This window comes from Lepus europaeus, chromosome 14 (assembly GCF_033115175.1).
Source record: "Lepus europaeus isolate LE1 chromosome 14, mLepTim1.pri, whole genome shotgun sequence".
NCBI classification, from domain to species: domain Eukaryota; kingdom Metazoa; phylum Chordata; class Mammalia; order Lagomorpha; family Leporidae; genus Lepus; species Lepus europaeus.
This window is the reverse complement of record NC_084840.1, coordinates 41,878,966-41,897,384: the sequence shown is the minus strand read 5'-3', so window position 1 is coordinate 41,897,384 and position 18,419 is coordinate 41,878,966. Positions and strand designations below refer to the sequence as shown.

General features: G+C 40.9%; 1 pseudogene; it reads right to left on the bottom strand.

The window, feature by feature from the left end:
* Nucleotides 1–3,998: 3,998 nt before the first annotated feature.
* Nucleotides 3,999–4,486, bottom strand: LOC133773411 (high mobility group protein B1-like; annotated as a pseudogene).
* Between the last annotated feature and the right edge of the window lie 13,933 nt (nt 4,487–18,419).

Below are 18,419 nucleotides of genomic sequence, written 5' to 3'. Positions count from 1 at the left end.
AAAATTTGTCAAATGCCTCTGTATATTGGTACATCTTGTTTGAATATTTAGATGCACTACCTTTTTTCTTGTCTACAGAAATGTCAGAATCCTTCATATATATCCAGGGGTTATGTAAAAACCATTCTATCAGTCCAACTTTCCCTCCACAAGCGGAAGGCTCTCCTATTTAACCCCTTCTCGTTCTACTGATTTCTGATCAAGTGTTATTCTTTAGGGACACATTGATGTCCAGCTGTTCTCATGTTCGCCTCCATGATTCCCTTGTTCCATGATCTAACAACATGAGTCCCTTTTTTTCCCTCTGAACATGTCTCTCAGTTTGCAGTTTTAGATTTGACCCTATGGCTTGTAGATGAGCCTCTCATGTGGAAAGAGAGACTAAATGGTTTTAATTACTACAATATTACCAGACTTAAGCATTGTCTTTGCATATAAGCAGTGCTAAAAAATGATTGTGTGTATGTGTGTGTGTGTGTGTGTGTGAAATAAATGTAGTGAGTGGGCACAGCAGACATATTATAGAAAACAGTGGCAGGCTTTGCATAGAGGTTAGATGAAGATGACTAGATTCTTATAGCAAGGGAAGTGCTCTGAGTAAAATTTTTAATTAGTACTTACAGAGACCTTGGAAATTAATTAGGGTTAGCATGAAAAATAAAAAGAAAAATCCACATAGAACAACATTTGACTCATCAAATAGATATAAATTTGATTTCAAATATTAGGACAAGCAACTCTGCACTCCTGTGGAAGGGATAATGTTAACTTTTTTGAAAGAAAGGGGTATGTTTAAAATTCTGAAACAGCTGTTGGTGACGAGCTCTGAACATTAGTTCCGAATTTCACTTTGGAATTACATTTTTGCATTACAGTTTTCAGGAGGTGAAGGAGATAAATGTGGAGGAAAGAACCCCTGACAGCGTCTTTCCCTATCTGGTCATGTTCAGTCAGACGGAGAGAACGGGAGCCTGGCAAAAGGACTGAGAGAGGGATCAAGGATCCAAGGAGGTTCAGTCTTAAGAGCAAGTAAGTGTGGAAAATTGGGTGCAGGCAGGACACTGGAGAGCAAAAGCAAGCCACTGGCAGGGTAAGAAGAATATGTGTGAATACTCAGAGTTTCACTGAAAAAGAAACTGCTTCGAAGGAAAGAAACCATCTCTTTCCATGCTAGCCTCTAAGAATCTTCTCCATGTCGGTTTTAAAGGAATAAAGCAAAGACATTTGTGGAAAGTGTTCTGAGGTTTCTGTGCAGAATACTGCCACATAAATCCACGAGAGGGGACTGACACAAGTTACAACATAGAGCAAAGGCCAAAGAAGACAGCCATGTGCACAAAACCAGCTTCCTTGTAACCACAACATTCAGCTGCATTTCCTAACTGTTGCTGGCAAGTGTTCTAAGGTGTTTACAAATTGCCTAGCAAGGTTTCAAGGTTAGAGTACCAAGCTGCTTCTGTCATAGGGCACCTGTTATCTAAGCCTCTGAAATATCCTCTTTGCTCACCTGTCTATTTGTTTCTTGTTTCTTAAACATAAGAGAAGTCTGTACTTTTCATGGCAGAGTTTTCTGATTCCAGTTCAGCAGCAACTGCTAGACCTGCAGCAGCACTGAGTGTGAAGCCCTTTGACTTTGGGAATTAAAAATGGAAGCATCAGGCCCGCACCACAGCTCACTAGGCTAATCCTCCGCCTAGCGGCGCCGGCACACCGGGTTCTAGTCCCGGTCGGGGCGCCGGATTCTGTCCCGGTTGCCCCTCTTCCAGGCCAGCTTTCTGCTATGGCCAGGGAGTGCAGTGGAGGATGGTCCAGGTGCTTGGGCCCTGCACCCGCATGGGAGACCAGGGTAAGCACCTGGCTCCTGCCTTGGGATCAGCGCAGTGCGCCGGCAGTGGCGGCCATTGGAGGGTGAACCAACGGCAAAAGAAGACCTTTCTCTCTGTCTCTCTCTCTCTCACTGTCCACTCTGCCTGTCAAAAAAAAAAAAAAAAAAAAAATGGAAGCGTCTTGAGCCGATACTCCAGCTATGCTTTCCACGAAGTGGGGTAGGCAGCTCCTGACAGGGACTGGGTGCTGCCTGGGGAGAAGGCAGGGATATCAGGACCCATGGTGCCAGAAGCTCACCATCAGGACTGCGTGGAGGGTCCGCCGGGCCTCCCTGGGGGCGGCTGAGGCTTCCTACCGCTGCTGTGGTTCCCACAGCCCCCTCCCGAATCTGCAGGCCTCCCACACTTCCCAGCTGCCACTGTGACAACGCGCACAGAGCAGCAACAGTTGCTCTTTCCCAAAGCCCAGAACCTCCCCCCATCATCCTCTGTGCCAACCCCGAAACACCCACCCTCCACATTCTCCCCCTCCCCCAGTCCCCGAGGACCCTCCTCCACCATCTCTTGCTTTGTGCAACTCAGGGATTAACATTGCACGTTTTTTCCTTTTTCCTCCTTGAATTTGAGTCTTCAGGCTAGGGCGTAGGATGAGGTTGGCTGGTTCATGGCTGTCAGTGGTTCCTGTAGAGCCTACCCTTCACACCTCTCCCTCGCATGCTGCTTCAGAGAAAACGGAGCTACCTGAGCAGTTGGAGGGCCACATCGTCCCTGTGTTCCCACTACCTGGTTTTGAGGGCACAGACATCAGTAAGCTTTTTCTCTTATCCCTTTTAACTGGAAAGTCCCCCCCCCCCCCTTCCCAGCACTCCTCAGGCCCAAGGCTTCCCCAGCATTACCTGTCCCTGGCTTGGCCATGTCACAGAACAGACACCTGCTAGCCTGCTCACTGGTCTACCAGCTGGCTCCTTCACTCCCTTTCCCTCTCTGGGTGGACTCGCTTTTGTTCCTGCTCGCTTTGCACCACACCTTTCAGTCAGTCATTGCAGGCACATTTTTAAAGTGCCAGCTATGTGCTAGACCTAATTAATTTTTAAAGATTTATTTAATTTGAAACATGGAGTTAGAGAGAGAGAGAGAAATCTTATATTGGCTGGTTTACTCTCCAAATGCCTGCAACAGCCGGGGATTGGCCAGGCCAAAGCCAGAAGCCTGGGACTCTACCTCGGTCTCCCACATGGGTGGCAGGGACACAAGCACTCGGGCCATCTTCCACTGCTTTCCCAGGTGCATTAACAGGCAGCCGGATGGGAACTGGAGCAGCCAAGACTTGAACCAATGCTCACAGCAGGTGCCGGCACCACATGCAGTGGGTTAACATGCTGTGCTACAATGCCAACTCCCCACACCTAATCTCTGGGTATAAATTAAGAGTTGCATTTCCTCCCCTCACACAGCTTATAGACCAATGAGATGGAGATAAGAAACAAGCATAAAAAAATAGAAAATGATAAAATGCAAAAGTGCCATGAAAGGAAACTGCACATTTGAAATTTTTCCTAACTCTAGTATCTTTCTCTAATGATCAAGCTTAAAATAAATTGACTTTGAATTTGAGACCCAAATAGAACTGGTATCTTCAAATCATATAACTGGCCATTACATGGTTATGGTCTTTCAAAGACTATTCAAGATCAGAAATTAATGAGATGACTGAGTGGGATTGTGGTCTTCTCTTAAGTTTCCTGAATGTTCACAATATACCAAATATATATGATACTGTTTGGAAATGCTCGTAAGTACTTCCTACAATTCAGTTTGTGTGTGTGTATATGTGTGTGCACACACTTTGAAGTGTGCACACACTTCAAAATACATTCATGGATAACACATCCCATTTGCTTTATCTTCTTGGTGAATACTTTAGGATTTCAGGGTTCTGGAAACTCTAAGAAATCAGATATATCTTTGGCAACTTAAAAGCCCTCATGAATACCCAATTAAGGAGAAAAAATATATCAGGAAAGTCAGGAATACAACTGGAATCAGAGTCAGATCTAAACAGCACACAAGGTGAGTCTGGGCTTGTGGGCTCCTTGAGTAACATCTTCCTTTTTTTTTGTTTTACATTTCAATCTTTTTTTCTTTGAAAGGAGTGAGTTGTGGACAGGGGAGTTAAATGCGGTATGTGGCAATATCCTTTTCCTATTGTTCCCTCAGCCTGGCAGCCTTCTTTTCATAAGGCTGCTTGCCACCTGCAGCGGTGTTACTCCACATCTCTCCCACTTTCTTTGCAGCATCATCAATGGATAGGCCAGGATGTTCTCCTTGGATTTTTGGGTGATACACAGAACAGAACAAGAAAAGGGATGAAGGAGGCTTCTTGGGTGCATTGGGATCCTTGAATTTCTTTTTTGTTTCCCTTTAGGAGGGATCTAGGTTTTCAGGTCTCTTTCATGACAAGCCTGTCCGCCATGTCTTCAAATTTTCCTTTCTCTTTAGCAGACATAGTCTTCCACCTCTCTGAGCACTTCTTTAGAAAACTCTGAGAAATTGACGGAAGCATCTGGGTGCTTCTTCTTGTGCTCCTCTTGGCAAGCTCTCACAAAGAACCAATATGATGACATTTTATCTCTTGGCTTCTTAGGATATCCTTTGCCCATGTCTAGTTATTTTTCCTCAGTGAGGCACAGATTCGCTCAGTGCCCATTCAGCTCTCACTTGTCCTGGCACTGTCTCTATGGAGCTCAATGTACTGCAATGGCTGTGAGAGCAGGAGCCAGACACAGCCTCCTGACTCTGCTCTGTAACATTACTGAGTAACAGGTTCTTACAAGCTACGTATAGGTAACGGGTTCTTGAAGATACTCTCTGATGATGGGAGCTTTCGAAGAAGCCTGACTTGGTCTCATTCTGGGGTCAGGTCATTGGTAGTGGGAAGCTACACAATGTGGGTACAGTATCTTGCAGCTCAATAGCATCAGAGGCATTAGGATTCAAGAGGCGGAGGGGCTGGCTCCTAGCACACAAAGGGAAGGCTCCTTGAAAATGCTGCGGGAACCTGGATTGGAGGGATCTCTTTAAGGTAGGCAAATTTCTGGAAAGCACTAAGTTTGTCCTTGTGTTGTTGTCACAGACTCTTGAGGCAGGAGATTTGAAGTTTAGGTATTATTGCCTTCTTCCCTAAATCCCTCTGCAGTATGTGTGGGACAGGCATCACTATCAACTCCCCCTTGCATTTCACTCAGGATGAATTTAGTAATTTCCCCAAGGTCAACATGTAGATGTGAAAGGCAAGCCTTCTTGCTCAAGATGTCATGTGCTGCATGATGGCTCCTACAACTCTGGGAAGCCCTTCCTAATAATTAAAAGGTGGACAGGCCCAATGGAATTAGAGTTACAATATGCTTTTCCAAATTCTCCCACTGTGCTTTGCAATCAAATCAAGCTGCTGTTCATTTCAGGACTAAGGATGCAATGTTCTGGGATACAATGTTCTCAGTCCTGTTCCCGGTGGATGAGTCTCCACAGATCACAAATAGCACAGCTGATGTTAATGGTTGCTTATCACCCTGCAGTGTCTCAAATAGCTGCAAAGTTGGCAGGGAAATCTTGGGCATAGAAACACAGGTTCTGTTAGATTGTGTTAAAGCTCTGAGCATATACTGTGGTGGGTTCAATCTCCTTCATATGTCTTAGCTCCTGGAAGTTAGAAAGCGTGGGACCCTAGGAAATACTGGCATGTGCACTTCTGCTCAGTGGACTGGGAACAAAAATAGAACAATATACCATGTGCATGCTATAAAATCATAGCCCACATGTCCACAAAAATAAAGCTAAGCCTGATCGGTTTCCAGGTTTTTTCATTAACTTTCTTTCACTTATTTATTGATTTAGCTCCATTACCCCTTGTTATTACACTATTGATAATAGCCAACAAATATTAAAGAAAATTTATGCAAGAAGAACGTAAATGAGAGAACTCTATATACAAGTTCATTGCATTTTAAAATATTTTTTAGATTTTTGGTGAGTGAGGAGAAGATCACCATTAGTTGATTTTTCTGGAAGAACAGCACAATCTGGCTCTCTGAAGATGTATCTCAGGAACCATGGCTGTTAGATCAAATTTAAGTAAATAGAACCTCAGGAGGTAATAAAGGTTTTCTAAAGATTAAAATGATTTGTTAGTTTTGTCAATAACAAGAGTAAAAGGAACATTTTAAATCTGCTGAGGAGTCTCAATTTTCCAAGCACTTTAGAGATAGTTACAGATGCATTTTGCAAGCTCTTTGCCCAGCATTTTTTCTTTCTTTTTTTGACAGACAGAGTTAGTGTGAGAGAGAGAGACAGAGAGAAAGGTCTTCCTTTCCGTTGGTTCACCCCCAAATGGCCACCACGGCCGGCGCGCTGTGCCAATCTGAAGCCAGGAGCCAGGTGTTTCTTCCTGGTCTTCCATGCGGGTGCAGGGCCCAAGCACTTGGGCCACCCTCCACTGCCTTCCCCAGGCCACAGCAGAGAGCTGGACTGGAAGAGGAGCAACCGGGACAGAATCCGGCTCCCCGACTGGGACTAGAACCCCGGGGTGCCGGCGCTGCAGGTGGAGGATTAGCCAAGTGAGCCAGGGCACCAGCCTGCCCATCATTTTATTTGCTGATTTCCAATCTTTGAAACACACTGATCTCTGAAAAGATTTACTGAATTCCACTGTCTTCTTCCCTTCCTTTTTTTCTACCTTTTCCCCTTCTGTCTTCAGAAGAATCACTGCTCAAACCCGGCCTCTCAGAAGACATTTTGAAAGCCCTCTTGTACTTTTCAACTTTCCCAACATATGCTGGAGTTTACATTTAAAATGCAATTCATACTCATGTTACCACCTACCGATCGGGTACTGGACAATACCAGAGGCTGTTCATTCTGGTCTGTATCAGTTGTTGGACTACAAACTGCAAAGGCAGGCACAATAGTCTTGCTTGTCAGCCTTCACCTGCGGCTCCCACATAGTAGTACCATCATGGTAATTATAGTGTCAATAACAATAATGATACCAACAGCTATGTTTTCCATAGTGCTTATGATATCCTAAGCAATGTCTGAAGAATTTGTCACATACTAACACTTAATTCTCACCACAACCAGTGGAATCAGAACTATTATTGTCCCCATTTACTATTTATTTTTTATTTTTGACAGGTAGAGTGGACAGTGAGAGAGAGAGAGACAGAGAGAAAGGTCTTCCTTTTGCCGTTGGTTCACCCTCCAATGGCTGCCGCGACCCGCGCGCTGCGGCCAACATACCGCGCTGATCCGATGGCAGGAGCCAGGTGCTTCTCCTGGTCTCCCATGGGGTGCAGGGCCCAAGCACTTGGGCCATCCTCCACTGCACTCCCGGGCCATAGCAGAAAGCTGGCCTGGAAGAGGAGCAACCGGGACAGAATCCGGTGCCCCAACCGGGACTAGAACCCGGTGTGCCGGCGCCGCAAGGTGGAGGATTAGCCTGCTGAGCCACGGCGCCAGCCTCCCATTTACTATTTACAAGTGAGAAAACCCAGGCCCTGAGAGGTTGAGTGACTTCCTTAAAGTTAGTGAGTGCCGAACAGCCGAACACAATTTGCCACCAAGCAGCATGGTTTAAGGGCAGGTGCCCTCAACTGGCTCAATATACAGCCTCTCAGTGCAGAAAAATGAAGTGGCACACCTTATGAGAAAACTTTATTTGATCTCAGCTCTTCACCAACTTGCTACCTTATTTGCATGGCATTTTTATACCCTTCCTAGAGCTTTTGCATATTTTATTTTATAATCAAGTTTTCAAATGACCAGGTTCTAAATCAGCACCAACTTTCTTATTTTTCCAAGAGCTCTGCTTTGCAGAACCGTTAAGTCAGAGTAAGTTTTTACTTATCTGATTCGGATGAGGTTGATGCCAGAGGCTGACGGGCTGATGGCTTTACTTACCAGTCTAGTCAGGTGATGGACAGTGTCAGCTGCATATGCTCCGTGGAGTTATTCTCTACTCCGTGAAGACTTGCCAGCACTGAAAAAGGTGATCAGTTTTAATGAGCAGTTTGCACAACCACTCACAGCCCTTTCTATTTAATCTCATAACTTTGTACTCTAAGCCTTTTATAACTACCTAAAGACACCAAATTACTAGAAGAAGAAAAAAAACCTTACGATACTGGAACTGAAATCTACATGTAAAGTTTGGTATATCAAAAAGCAATATTTTGGGGCCAGCACTGTGGCATAGTGGGTAGCCCTGGCATCTTGTATGGGCACCAGGTTGATTTCTGGTTTCTCCACTTCTGATCCAGCTCCCTGATAATGTGCCTGGGAAAGCACTGGAGGATGTCTCAAGTTCTTAGGCCTCTGCCATCCACATAGGAGACCTGGATGGAGTTCCAGGTTCCTGGCTTCTGCCTGGCCCAGCCCCAGCCATTCTGGTCATTTAAGAGAACCAGCAGATGGAAGATGGGTGTCTGCCTCCCTCTCTCTATAACTCTGCCTTTCAAATAAAATAAATAAATCTCTAAAACAAAGAGTCTATCTGTTGGGTAGAGGGTATAAAAACAAAGACAATTAAGTCTACTCTCATCTAAAGCAAAGTGAAACAAAACAATTGATGCGTTTCTTTAGCTTTTACTTGGTTTTTTTGGACCACTGCTTGGTGTTTCAGATTGCTTTAAGTTCTCCTGACTGGTTTCCAAGATGGTGGCCAGGAGTATGGGAAGGGGCCACAGACTTTCTGGAGTTGGCAGGAATATGTGTGATGAAGAATGTGAATTGAGTCCACTACATTTTGACTCAACTAGTTCTGATCCTAAAGAACCTGCTGAAATCCGCTGTTGATGTCCTTGTTGGATGAACTCACAATAACAACTTTGCCAAGGTCTCAGAACTATAGGTGATCTTCTCTTATGACTTCACCTTCCCTTGTCCTTCATGGGTTTAGATGACTCCTCTGAGTCCCTGTGACATCCATTCTCTGCCTCTGCCTCACGTGGATCGCCCCAAAGCCGCTGCTGTCAAGTTATCTTGCTCTGACCATGGCAGCTTCAATAAAGGGCTCCATGAATTTCACCTTGATGTCTATGTCATATGGGAAACAAAGAATGATTAGCAAACTCAATCTTCAGTTTTTTCTGGCGATGCCCATGTACATATGCTGCAATCACATGAAATGAACTCAGAACCCTTTCTACCAATGCATCTCGCAGACAGGGAACTGGAAAAGGGCCCCTCTGCTCTCGGTGCTCCTTTCTGTCAGTCTAACTAGCCTCCTTCTCAGGCCCGAGTTCCAAGTCCCACACTGCAGATACTCGCACGTGTGTAAGACTTCATCCCACTCTTAAATCTGCCGCAAATCAGGGGGAAGGGTAGACATGTTGACTTCCTGTTTTTGGTTTGAGTTATCTAGTCCTCTCCACTTCCAAGACTGTGTTTCCTTCCCTCCACTCTTGAACGTGATGGCCACAGCTTTCTGAAAAGGAAACATGAAGGAGGAAGTAATTTAAAATAATGCTGTAGCTACAAATGTGTTTTAGCTAAGAGGGTATTTAAGTATCATTTTTAATTAGTACTTGCAATCAAAATTACATTGATTCTGAAGATAGATGGCAATTAGTGAAAATGATCATGATTTTATAGCTTTTATGAAGCATAATGGCTTTGTGATTTTAATTACAAAATGGTGGCATTGGCAGGCTCTATAATATCAGTAGCTTGAAATCACAGAATGTTAAAAACTATAATAGAAAAAATACTAATATTAATTGAACACTTACTATGCTCCAGGTATATTCAGACAATTTATATGTGTGTGTGTGAATATATATATATATTCTTCAGAAGACATTTGCAATACTTTACAAAGTTACGTTAGCATTGAAAAAATTTTTAAATCAGTGTCTAAAGCAGCAACCATCAAGAAGACAAAGGAACAGGCTTAAAGAACATTTTAGGAATGGGATTAATAAAAACAGAAAAGGAGCACATAAGTACAATTGCTTACTTAGAGATAACAATTAGTTAACTTTCTACACCTTTCCACTTTCAGAGTTAACCGTTAAGCTTTCTGGGTTGGAATCATTCATGTTTCTATTAGTTGTGGATGATTAGTGCAATATATGGTGACAAGAAAGTGATATTTTCAACAGGATTATCAAATGTGCTCCAACATAACATACAAAGTACGTTTTTTTTTTCTTCTTCTTGGGTTTAAGATCTTTTATTTCAGACTATCCTAGGAGTTGGCTAATGGTGTCATTTTATTTTTAAGAAAATAAGCTCAATAAAGACATATAACCTGAGCAATGACACATAGTTCTCCATTACTGGGAGACAACTCTTAATGAGTCTCTAGCATTTTTGCCTGTCTTCAGGCAGAGTCTTCAGTTTTGGACATCTTTAGAGATATCACAGTGTAGGGAAATGCTTTGTGTTCTGAGATTATGCCTCCCTTCCCAGCACAGCTTAGGCAATTGGTTATAAGCTGCCAATTACAAAAGACCAGGGTCTCCTAAATGCAGGTTTCCACTCCTACAATTAAACTTACTACACATGCACGTATCATTTGGCCCTCATGGTATTGCCCTTTGGGAACTGGGGGGGTGAGGGAACAGTAACAAGCTAGAAACAATGGAAGAGCATTGCTATTGTCATGAACAAAATGGTTCTTTCGCCTCTCACCAGGTGCCTGGTGTTATCTGTGTGAGTATCCATGAGACCTTGGCAGGTTAACTTGCTACCCTGCAAGTAGTTTGGAATTTCAGATCCTTCACAGCCCCTGACATCCTCCAGGAACACTGGGCCAACTTGTTTTCTTCTGATTACACAAGACAGCTCATTTCCTAAGGATGGACTGCTCACAACCTAGCCGCTGGAAACCATCTGCCCCTTCCTCCCCAACTACACACACTCACCCACCTCAAGGGCTTCCCTTTACTCTGGGATAAAAATAACATAATATCCCAAAACACTGAATGCTGAGAACTCTGATCCCCATTTTGGTGATCTTAAGCCAAGAATGCATGAATAGAAGGCTTCCATCTCACTGGAATACACTCAAGGGTAGAAGCGAAGGAGGCAGATTTACTTTTTCAAAGCTCTCTAAATCTCCTTAAATCTTATAAGTCATATTGTACAGGTGTCAGAATAAAAATAAGATGTAGGTATCTAGTTCTTCCTTTCTCTTAGCCCAAATGATTTTCCTAACACATGGTTAGGATGCATTATAGTGATGATTAAAACTCTTCACTGGTTCCCCACATCAAGATAAAGAACAACCTTATATGCACGACCTACAAAGCTCTTGATCCTCTTCCCTTAACTTCTGCTCCCTCATCTGGTTCATATCTGGGCCCACGGCACAGAAACACTGACTGTTCCCTGATTCGACTGAGGCCATTTATATCTCTCTATCTCTGTGTAGAAGAGTTCTCCTTTCTTTCTATTCACTTCTTCCTACTTATCTTTCAAACAAACTCTTGGAGAGATTTACGGAGTATGGGTCCTCCTCTCTGAACTCACTGGGTCCAACACTATCTTCCATTACAGCTCTTTGTTTTGCAATCAAGTTGCTGAAATGCAGTACTTCCCAACTTAAATTCTCCAAAGGTAGTTCACAGTGTTAACAAACAATAATGGTGCCTCTGAAGCAATGAAATAATTCTTTAATCTGTCAAGTAGTAAGGAAATAAACCCATCTCTCTGCACTTCAAATAAAAATAGAAAATGGAAAACAAAGTAATTGTTAAAAATTTGAAAATAAATAGACTCATTAGAGTTTCCAAGTATGGACTGGTGATTATTAGAGGTGGTTATTGACTATTAGTTACCATGACCCTGAGTCAATAATACCAGTGTTTTGTTATTCTGCTCAAGTTTGCTACCCACCTGGTGGTAGTGATTGATGGCTATATAGCTCTAAATTGTACCTATGTGTTTTTATTATGGGTCGCATATTTTTCAATTTAAGTTCATAATAGACTTGGTAAAATCTATTAAGTACAAAGAAACCTAATCCAGAAATTCAATAAATTAATAGAAAGATAAAAATTATGCTAAGTCTACAAATGGATCTCAACATGAACTTCATAGTTGTCATTAATTGTACTTGTGATTAAATATTTTATATTGAAATTTAAGATAAAACTGATACTTCAAAATCCAATGTTATAAAGAAGACATACTGATGATTATTTCCACTTTGATTTTTTACTTGCTGGGAATGAAGACTTTCCCCCTCACAATATGTTATTTACAGAAATGCACTTGTAAATAGGATTCTGAAGCCTGTTGATTTTTTTTTAAAAAGCACTAAATGCAAAAATATCAAATATCAGATGCTGAAGACAGTTTTGCCTTTTTGAATAGTGTTTAATGTGCAGTTAAAATTTAATTTATATTTTAATTTATGTTTAATCTTCAAACCAAATTTAATGTCATAATTAAATTTATGTGTTGACAGATTTTTTCTTATGAAAGTTAAAATAAAATGAAATACTCGTGACATGTGCTAAATGGAAAACAAGTCAAAATTTTTCTGTACTTAGTTTTAAGATGATTAATGATCTTCTCTGAGGAATCTGCACAATTCACAAACTCATTCATATCTGGGTTTTGCTCAAAAGTCCATTTTCAGAGGGAGGCCCTCCCTAGCACTAAATTTTAAGCTGCAAAATATTTCTCAACATCCCCCTGTCCCTCTTCTTTCTGGGATTTAATATCTCCTTAGCACTTTCTACCTCTTTAATACAATAGATAGTGCTTTTTAGAAAAATCATATCTATTATCACCAGCACATTAGATCCATGAGGACCCTGATCTTGTCCATCAAATGCATGATTGCACCTGCAGTACCCACAACACTGTCTGGTCCTTGGCAGGTGCTCAATCAATATTTTTAAGAAGAATCATAGGAAAAACCTTATAATAGAATGTTTCAAATATCCTGATCTAGACAGCAATATTTTCTAGTCAAACCCATCTATGTATCATGTGCCATTTTTAAGACTTCTATGTATTTTTAAATCTTAACATTTGTGTGTGTCTTTACAATATTATACATTATTTTGAAGATGTGTGAATTGGAAAAAATCCTAGGAAAAGGGCTGTATTGTAATTTTTAAAACTTTTTCAGAATAGTTTTAAATTTACAAAACTATAATTGTAGTTATACAAAGAATTCTCATCTACACCACAATCAACTTTCTCTATTAAATTATATTAATATATTTGTCACAATCCATAATCAATACCCAACTTTTCCTACCTTTTTAAAGTTCAAACTCTCTCTGTTTCATTTCAAACCAGACTTTGAAGTTTCGGGGTCAATGATATCTATTCATTATAAATTTTTGTTTTACTGGTGCTTCTAGAACATAGCTCATAGTTGATGCTAAACAATAGATGCTGAATGCATGAAGGTTCAAAGGAAAAGCAATGCGAGTTGGCATGAGAATGAGTTTTCAGGACACACAGATGTAACTGTGCTCTAACATGCCAACATACCTGTCACTTCATCTAGTGACCATTCCTCAACACCACATCCTAATGTCAATTAGGGAGCTGACCATGGAAAGATGTTCCTGTTGTTGAGAGTCGAACTTACTTGACTTGTAATAGGTAGAAGTGGGCAGCTGGGGTAAATGTGAACAGAAATAAAAAAAAAAAAACAGAAATTGAATGGAAAATGAAAACGATTGAAATGGTTATTTTCTGGCTAGTGAAAGTATACACCTTTGATATTGGCATGAAGTGGAAAAAGCACTTATAGCTACCACTCACGAGGAGTGGTAGATGTTAACACTGAGGAAGGTAACGTCATGAATTGTGGTAACTTTCCTGTTTGTTTTTAGCTTCCCAGGACACAACTAATGTTATTACAGAATAAATGAAAAGATGGCAGTGCTCTCCTATCTTTCTGAGAATATGTATGTGGTAGAGGGCAAGAACACATTACATGGGTCTCAGCTTGAAAGAAGAAAGGTAAGTTGAGGACCAAAGGCTATTTCAGCACTAGCCATTGGACAGGTCAACTCTTTCTGCTCTAGACTTCCTGGACCACCAGCCTTTTCCTACTTTCCCACTGCCAGTTATATTCAAAATGAAGACTGTAATTTTGAGGTTCCAGTACATGAATGGTAGACTATGGGCATTCATTCTACATTTTATTTTCTTAGCAAATCCCTTTTTCAGAAGATTTCTCCCACAACCTGTCCTGTGCACGTTCATGGACATACCGACATTACAAGGCCCATGCACATTCTGCTTTTTTTTTTTTTTAATTTCAGCAGTGGCTACCTCTTGGCATAAATAACTTGCAAGCACACTGCTTTCTCTCCAAATTCTACAGGAGCATTGTGAGAGGGTAATTAAAGCAGTCTGTTTCTCCAGCACGTTCTGGCTGTTTTTTCTTTTCATTATTAGATGTGATGACACATTTGCCTGTGTGGCTTCCCACAGATGGCACAGAAATTTTGTGATCAAATGGTAAGAGTAAACCAACTGTCGTCTCAGATCACAGCTTTCCATGTTGTTCCCCGGTGTGGGAATCTCACTTTAATAAAATGCTTGCTTCTGTTTAAAGTGGTATTATCTGTTGTGCAGAAGATTTTAGAATAAAGTAGAAAACTCTGAAAAGGCAGCTGAAAAGTGTGAAGTGCCAGCTAGGTTTATGTTCCATGTTTTGACTCTGATACAAAAGAGAATTAATTAAAATGATCTCTGCACAGAGAAGTTAGTAATTAAAAATAATTGAACTCAATGATTTTGTTTTTTTTTGAGAGAAACAAGGAAAAGAATTTGGATTTTTTTTTAATTTCTGTGAATTGACAGGGAAATAAAGTGAACTATCTTTTATGTTTGTTTCTAAATTTATTTATATTATTTATAGGCAAAATGTCTAGAGTCTTAAGAAAAAATTTTTGTCCCTGAAAAACTAACTAGAAAAAAGAGACTCCATAGAAGATGAAGTACTTGATTAAAGTGGCATTTGTAGCCTTTACTAAATAAAGCTTAAAAATTAGCTTTGATTGTCAGAGTTCAACATAGGGAAAGATTATACACATATCACTTGGAATGTAAGAGATAGAATGGAAACTCAGTGTGTCACCTTTGATGACGTTTTCCTTTTGTGTTTTGGTCAAAGGGCTAAGTAAACGAAGTGGAAAAAAGTCGAAGACCTAATTTGGCAGGTAAGCGATATGGCATACATTGGGTTGGAATAGTTGTTTGGACAAAGTGTGGCTGACAAACGCTGTCTCTCCAAGTGGTGAAGAGTAGGCTACTGGAGCTGAGAAAGCTGGAGGAGATCATGTTAAGCTCAGGTGGGGTCAGTGAATGTTCTCATCAATATGTACTGCACTTGCACTTAAGTAAGAAGCATTCAAGAGAATTATAGCCTGGGAAGTTTTAGATCTTAAAGGGTATGACCACAATTATACCAAATAATAACTGATAAAAGATGGAGTTTTGTACAGTGAGGTTACTGGTTTAAAGGAAAAACAGTGATATTTGTAATCTATACTGGGTTTCACCACTTGTGCTCTTGAATAAATCATTTCATTCCACCGAGTCTCTGTTCCCACCTAGGTAAACCCAAAGTTCAGATTAGATGGACTGCTAGATAGCTACAATACCAAAGCTTTCTAAGCATTATGGAACCTATAGTTTATGTTTGTTTCCATCTTCCCACATGATTTACTACAAGCAATCATTATGGTGGGATGTGATGACTGGGCTAACATATCAATAGAAATATATTTTAATTTATGTAATATGAAGTGGATTGAACAGTGGATTGAACAATGCTGGACACCCAGATTTGAGACAGAACTTAACAGTTATCAATTCGCTTGAGTTTAAACTAATCTGGATGAATCCTGATTGTCCATTATTTCTGTGATATTGGAAAGTAATTTCTCTAGCCTTTACTTTCCCCACTTATCAACTGAAGAAATCCCATTACCCAGATCATGAAGTGATCATGGAGATTAAAGGCAGGCAAAACGCCTTGTTCAGAATAATACTAGATATTTTGATGGATTTTTTTTTTTTTTTGAGTAACATCACCTTGGATTCGTATTATTCCCTACATATTTGAATCTAGATTTGGTATTTGCTTCAATCTGCCTAACTTACAGGAAGCACTGATTTTTTTTTTTTTTTTGACAGGCAGAGTAGACAGTGAGAGACAGAGAGAGAGACAGAGAGAAAGGTCTTCCTTTTGCTGTTGGTTCACCCTCCAATGGCCGCTGTGGCCGGCACGCTGCAGCCAGCACATCGCACTGATCTGAAGTCAGGAGCCAGGGGCTTCTCCTGGTCTCCCATGGGGTGCAGGGCCCAAGGACCTGGACCATCCTCCACTGCACTCCCTGGCCACAGCAGAGAGCTGGACTGGAAGAGGGGCAACTGGGACAGAATGCGGCACCCCGACTGGGACTAGAACCCGGTGTGCCGGCGCCACTAGGCGGAGGATTAGCCTAGTGAGCAGCGGCGCCAGCCGGAAGCACTGATTTTAATGACTAAGAACAATCTGCTTTGATTCTTGGTAAAAATAGCCTCACTGGTAGGAAATACTTAATTATGTTTAGCTATATGGACTGGTTATAGCAATTATACTAAGTCTGTTTCTTACTTTAGCTTGACTGATTTTAATTTAAAATGGCACTTCAAAATATTGGTGGAAGATACATATTATGCAATGACTGTGTGAATACAATTTTTGGAGGGCCAAAATAAGTTTATCTTTTAATTCAATTTTCCACAAAAATTTTGAAGCATTTCTGTGTACACAGTCATTTAACATTTCCAAATCATTCATTTCTCTGTAATGCAGAAATTAATGACAAACATCCTGACTGGTTTTTGTTTTGTTTTGTTTTTTGGTTATTTCTATCATAATATACTTAAATGCTTTCATGAATTCCAACTTCCATGAGACACTTTTTAATTATGACCAACTAACTATGACATAAAGGTGGATATATATCAATGAAATGGAACTGAGTGAAGAAACAAACTATCATATTTATTAACAATTGATTTTTCAACAAGGATGCTAAGACTATGCAATGGCTAAGAATAGCCTTTCAACAATTAGCTGAGAAAACTGCATATTCACATGTGAAAGAATGACTTTGGAACTCTATCTCACCATCCACAAAAAATAACAAAAAGTGGATCAAATGCCCAAATATAATAGTTAAAACTATAAAATTCTGGGTCTGGTGTTGTGGCATAGCGAGTTATATGCTATACCAGCATCCCATATGGGCAACGGTTTGTATCCCTGATGCTCCAGTTTCAGTCCAGTTCCCTGAAAATGTACTTGGGAAAGCAACAGAGGATGGTTGGAGTACCTGGGCCCTACATCCTCATGGGAGATCAGGAAGAAGCTCCTGGCTCCAGCTTAGACCAGCTCTGGCTGTTGCGATCACTTGGGGAGTGAACCAGTAGATGGAAGATTCTCTCTCTCTCTCTTTCTCTCTAACTCTGCATTTCAAATCAATAAATAAATCTTTTTTAAAAGCCTATAAAATTCTTAAATGAATGAAAACACAAGCACAAATCTTTGTGACCTTGGACAAAGCAATAATCAGATAGGACACCAAAACCCACAAGCAATAAAAGAAGAAAAAACTGCATTTTATCAAAATTAGTAATTTCCTGCTTCAAAGCATACTGATTTCCTGAAAGTGAAAAAAACAACCCAGGACAGTAGAAAACATTTGCAAATCAAAAATATCTAATTAGAACTGTTTTCTAGACTATATAAAGAATTCTTATGACTCAATATATAAGATAAATAACAATTTTAAAATTGGGTGAAATATCTTAAAAAAGATACTTTGTTTTTGACAGGCAGAGTTAGACAGTGAGGAGAGAGAGAGAGAGAGAGAAAGAGAGAGAGAGAGAGAGAGAGAGAGAGAGAGAGAGAAAGGTCTTCCTTCATTGGTTCACCCCCCCAAAATGGCCACTATGGCCAGTGCGCTGCAAATGGTGCACTGCGCCGATCCGAAGCCAGGAACCAGGTGCTTCTCCTGGTCTCCCATGTGGGTGCAGGGCCCAAGCACTTGGGCCATCCTCCACTGTACTCCCGGGCCACAGCAGAGAGCTGGACTGGAAAAGGAGCAACTAGGACAGAATCCGGCGCCCCAACCGGGATTAGAACCCTGGGGTGCTGGTGCCGCAGGCAGAGGATTAGCCAAGTGAGCTGCGGTGCCGGCCAAAAAGATACTTTATCTGTATTATAAAAAAAAGAGTGAGGAAAGCTCAGTAAAATAATTACAGTAGAAGAATGACAGCATATTATGTTTTCAATTTTGTATAATTTATAATGAAAAGAATTGCAGAGAAAAATCATGGTCTCACAGGAGAATACAAGAAATTTATAATTGAGCTGGAATGTAACATCTAAAGAGAAATACTAAAGCAAAGGCAGTTAATAAGACTCTGGAAGAACTGTATTTAATTCTCAAACTAGTGAACACCACAGCTTATAAGCCCTGGAGCAAATTCTAGGGCAGCCACACCACCACCAAAATATTTTTGGAAGCAGTCATTTGACCGTCATGTACAAAGACTAGGTCA